A 5,806-nucleotide genomic window follows, 5' to 3' on the forward strand; every position below is an offset into this window, starting at 1 on the left:
AAAACCAATAAACTCGAGGTAATTAAGATTTAACTTACATTAAAAAATATTAAAGAGAGAACGCTTAAGGACAACGATTCTCTCTTTCTAATCCAATAAGCCCAAGGGTAGTTTGGTCATTTGAGCCAAATTGTTGAAGAGGAAGAACAGCATTTTCATCGACAGAAAAAAACCAACAAACTAATACTAATTAGTATTTAACTTACATTTAAAAACATTAAAGAGAGAGAACGCTTAAGGCCAAGGATTTTCTTTTTCTAAATTAACAAGATCAAGGGTACTTTGGTCATCTGGGCCAAACCGGTTAAGAGGAAAAATAGCATTTTTTCATCGATAGAAAAGCCAAGGAACTCTAAGTATTTAATATTTAATTATATTTAAAAACATTAAAGAGAGAGAGAACGCTTAAGGCCAACGATTCTCTCTTTCTAAAGCAATAAGATCAAGGGTAGTTTGGTCATCTCGGCCAAACTGATTACGAGGAAAAACAGCATTTTTTCATCGATAGAAAAACCGATAAACTCGAATGACTTTTTTTAATTATAACTAATTAAACACTACAGAAATCTCAGGCTTCAATAACAAAATAACCCATCACAGAGATCCGAAGAATCAGCATTCTGATCGACAAATTACTGTTTAATTATATTTTCAAAAACCAATAAACACGAACAAATTACAGTTAAATTATATTTGAAAAAACCAATAAACTCGAACAAATTACTGTTTAATTATATTTTTAAAAACAAATAAACTCGAACAAATTACTGTTTAATTACATTTTAAAAAGACAAATAAACTCGAACAAATTACTGTTTAATTATATTTCAAAAAACAAATAAATTCGAACAAGTTACTGTTTAATTATATTTCAAAAAACAAATAAATTCGAACAAATTACTGTTTAATTATATTTCAAAAAACAAATAAACTCGAACAGAATACTGTTTAATTATATTTCAAAAGACTAATAAACTCGAACAAATTACTTTTTAATTATATTTCAGAAGACAAATAAACTCGAATAAATTACTGTTTAATTATATTTTAAAAAACAAATAAACTCGAACAATTTACTGCTTAATTATATTTTAAAAAGCAAATAAACTCGAACAAATTACTGTTTAATTATATTTTAAAAACCTATAAACTAACAAATTACAGTTAAGTTATATTTCAAAAAACATTCCAGAGATCCAAGGATTATCAGAGACGCGTAAGCTGATGTAAATAGACCGAGAAGCAAAGTCAAAAGAGCGAAAGAAAACCAAGGGTATTTTGGTCATTTGGGCATACCGGGTCGGGGCAAAGGCATCCCCACCAATCCTTGTTGAACAGGTCTGTGCTTTTCTGCGACCATTAAAAAGGAGTCTTCTCTGCTCTTCCTCATTGTCGTTGTTCACGTCCGATCTGCGAGAGAGGACGAAATTAGAGAGAGAAAGAGGGGAATTGGAGAGAGAATTGAAGAGAGAGAGAAGGTAAGGGATGTGCCCTTTGAGAATTATCCTCATCTTCCTGTCGGCCAGCCTCGCGGGGTACTTCGCGTGGAAATCGGTGAAGTCGGCAGAACCCTCGCCCTTCGAGCTTCCCGGCGATGAGGTGGAGAGCGAGAAAGCAGCTGCTGAGGACGGACGATCTCACTTTTGCAGGGTACCCATTTCTTTCTCTCTCTTAATCTCTCCCTCTTTCTCTCTCTTAATCACTAACTCAATCTTTCTTTCTCTCTCTTAATCTCCCTCTTAACCTCTCTCTCTCTTAATCTCTCTTTCTCTCTCTTAACCTCTCTCTCTAAATCTCTCATTCTCCTCCTGTATCTTGCAATTCCATGTTTTCATTCTCTCACTTGCTCCTTGATTCTCTCTCTTAACCTCTCTCTCTAATTCTCTCATCTCTATCTCTCCTCAAAATAATCTCTGTAAACGTTCTTGCTCTCTCTCTAGAAATACAATATTTTCTCTGTTTTTCTCAACAATTTTCTCTCTCGGAAACCTTCTCATCCTCTCTCTAGGAGTAATTTTCCCCTTTTCTTCTTCTCTGTTCTCTTCTTTCTTTCTTTCTCTACCAACCAAGTAGTTCCTCAGTTTCCATGTCAACATCTCTCCAAAATTTCCAGAAATATTAACTTTGTTTCTCAGAAAAAAATATAATTCTCACTCAAGCAACAAAATCTTTCTATGTTTCTCTTCCCTCTCTCTGGAAACTTTCTCTTCCTCTCTCTACCCAAAATTATTTTCTCTCTTCCTTTCCCTCTCAATATCTCTCTAAAAAACTTCATCCTCTCTCTCTCTTGCCTGTCTTCTCTTTCTGTAAACTCCTGCCAACCACCCTCTCTCTCTATTGTCTCTTTTTCCAAATTTCTGCCTCTCTCTATCTCTCTCTATCCATCCCTCTCTGTTGCATGTCTTCTCTTTTTGTAAACTCCTGCCAACCACCCTCTCTCTCTATTGTCTCTTTTTCCAAATTTCTGCCTCTCTCTCTCTCTATCTCTCTCTCTTGCGTGTCTTCTCTTTTTGTAAACTCCTGCCAACCATCCTCTCTCTCTCTATCGTCTCCTTTTTTCCAAATTTCTGCCTCTCTCTCTATCTCTATCTATCTATCTCTCTCTTGCATGTCTTCTCTTTCTGTAAACTCCTGTCAACCACCCTCTCTCTCTATCGTCTCTTTTTTCCAAATTTCTGCCACTCTCTTCCTCTATCTCTCTCTCTAGATATCTCTCTCTTGTTCATGTTTTGATCAAAAGTAAGAACAATTTACGTTATGATATGCAGATCATATCGAAAGGTTTCTGGGTAACGGTGGACATGGCGAGTGGTAGATACCTGTGGAGGAATCTTAGCGGCGGAGCGGCGGCCAAGAACAAGTGAACTGGCTGGACTTGAGGGAGTTCTTGATCTGTGTATTTGTTAAAATCAAGGAGAACAATTAGAATCTTCCTAAAAATCATCCTAGATTGTTGATGAATTCATCCTAAAAAACGTATAATCTTCATGGAGAAATGACGAAAAATCAGGAAATTTCTGATTTTTAGAAAGACATCTGGGTAATATTCTTACTCTTGCATGATGTTGATGATCATGACAAGTATGATGATGATAGCATGGGTGACGATGATAATTATTATGATGGTATCATAAAGATGGATGACATCCGAAAAACCTAATCTCTAGTGTCGAAAATTAAAAAATTGAAACCACACTATAGTTCAAAAAAAATAAATTGAAACCACACTTTTTAGATACATCAGGGAAGCAGATTACAAGTTTAGGGAATTTATTGTATCAGGGAAACTTTTGAAGAAAACAGATTACAAGTTTACAAGTTTATAATCAAAATTCCAACGAAGATTAAAGTTTGAATCTAAATCTAAATATGCTTTCTTCAAAAGAAAAATATGAATCTGTTACGGATAAAAGTTGCATAAAATGCTAACTGTGACTTCAAACTTACGGAACAAGAGAAATTAACGCACATTGTGCTAGGGCTAAAATGAGTTCCAGAAGATATTTTACAAAAGGAAAGCAATTATAACGGCTGATGTACTATGTTAAAGGATATTGCATTCTAACATCGAAATGAGACAGAAATCACTCGAAAGTAAAATTTCCCCAAAAGCAACAAGGAGTGGAAAATCAACGAAGTCATAAGATTAAACAAAACATCAACGAAAATCACTTTAAAACGATTGGGATGAAACTTAGATTTACGGTTAGATCTCGATGAAACATAGCTTTCACAGTGGGAAAATGGAGTGTTAAATGCTTTCAAGCGAATTGCGCTTGGAAACATTAAGGAATGGAAAATCTAAGATAAAAAAAAACATATTCAGCTGATTGATAGTCCGCTGAAACGGTTTTTGGGCATCTCCTTCGCCAAAATTCCCCACACTCCTCCACGCCTAAAAAAGATGATCCGCATGGCCACACATTATCCGAGAAATCTATGCAAAACAAACCTGCCATATTTTTCAAAATGTCTACTCCCGGCGAAGAAATATCGATTCCACCTCAAAACCGCAGTGAACGGGAGAAAAATCGCAGTGAAAAGGCAATGAACGCTTAGATCAAGATGAAATCATTGAGAACCAAAGAAAACGAAGATCAAAGCATACATACTCGTCCGATTGGCTGTCCGCTGGTATGCTCTGCACGTAAAAGATGATTAGCACGGACAAACGTCATCCGAGAAATCTATACAAAACAAACCAGCCAGATTTTTCAAAATTGCTACTCCCGGCGAAGAAATCTCGGCAATCCGGAGAAAGATCGCGATGAAACGACGATGAGCGCGTAAATCTCGATAAAACATGGGTTTTATACTGAAATTTAATTTGAAAATGTTTAGCTTTCCCGCGCAAAAGGGTTTAATTTACAGTTTAAAAAAAAAAAAAGGAAGAAGAGAGAGAGACAGAAGAGAAGCAAAAAAAAGCAAGCCAATGTTTATTATTATTCTTAATATCGAGTTCATTAACAGTGACTGCTTGAAAAATTATAATTGATATAGTGGACTAACGCATGACTTTTGTGACTTATAGATCAAACATTAAGTAATTTAATTTGGGATTGACTATGTATTTGATATCTAATTTAATGGAGCTTGGGGAATTTAACCATTAACTTGGGATAATTAATTTAATTGCATTAACTATGATTTTTTTTGCAGTTAATATATTAACTTGGGATAGTGAAGTTTGAGGGCTCCGAAGATAAATATGAATGGAATCTCAAAGTTTAGGCAATTCAGAATATAAATATAAATGCACTAAGATTAGATGTTTCTATGATTACTTATTTGTGCTCAAGATAATGGGACATTGAATCTTTGCTGGGAACTTTGGAAACTAAACAAATAAATATATATCGTTGTTTTAGTTATCTGGATTTTGACTCAGTTAAATGCATGAGTATGTGAAATGTTCGTCTTGATAATCGGGAAAAGTCAACATATGTATTTGAAATCATAATTAGATAAACTTAATTCAATTAATTAATTTTTATTATGTATGGTGAGTCAGTAGGCCTACCAGTAAGTGTACAGTTGATGATATCACATTTGATGGAATAATTTAAGAGGATATGGTGATTAACCCAAATGAGGCAGGTTTAAGATTATGTGTATAAAATAGAACATCAATGATTCAAGGGATATCAAGAGATGGTGTTTTATGGGTTTACTTATCATATTCTTAATAAATAAAATAGAAAACACCAAAAAATAATGAGAAGAATGATTAGAAAATTAAATCATCATCGATGAATTATCTAAATCATCGTTTTATATCATAATTGTTGATAAATGGTTAGGAACACATAAATACGAGTGCATATGCTTCTATTTGCTCTTCTGAATTATAAATGATAATACTATTTTTTTATCAACTAAAGTTCAAATCACTATGCCTTTTGAACTTAATGGTACATAATGATGTTCAAGACACATAACACATATTGCATGACTGTAGAACATCCTACACATACGCCAACACTAATTTTATACTTCCCAATAATCATTCCGGAGGATTCAAATCAAATCATGATTATGTTTTATCATTTTTACATCTCATGACTCTAGTTGGGGTGAAATGTCCCATGATGAGGGGACCTTTGTCAGATCACGACAAAGGCAGTTAAACATTCATTAATATGTAAATCTCAACATAAAAGATAAATATCTTGGATGGAAATAGTCTTATATGGTCTAAAAACTTTTTGGTAGGTACGTACAAACTTTGTTAGTATTTTCTAAGAACAATCACTCAAGAAGCAGTGCAAATTAATGCCTGATTTTGACGTATCATGAAAATAATAAT

The 5,806-nt window shown here is 34.0% G+C and overlaps 1 long non-coding RNA gene across 1 annotated transcript; it reads right to left on the reverse strand.

Annotated features, from left to right (window-relative positions):
* Positions 1-1,258: 1,258 nt before the first annotated feature.
* LOC144701620 (uncharacterized) lies at positions 1,259-4,592 on the reverse strand. The gene is made up of 2 exons (XR_013581065.1): positions 4,113-4,592; positions 1,259-2,892 (listed from the first exon to the last, which is right to left on the reverse strand). It is a non-coding gene; the product is annotated as an uncharacterized LOC144701620 (long non-coding RNA).
* Between the last annotated feature and the right edge of the window lie 1,214 nt (positions 4,593-5,806).

The sequence above is a fragment of the Wolffia australiana genome, chromosome 4, assembly GCF_029677425.1.
Source record: "Wolffia australiana isolate 7733 chromosome 4, ASM2967742v1".
Taxonomy (NCBI): Eukaryota; Viridiplantae; Streptophyta; class Magnoliopsida; order Alismatales; family Araceae; genus Wolffia; species Wolffia australiana.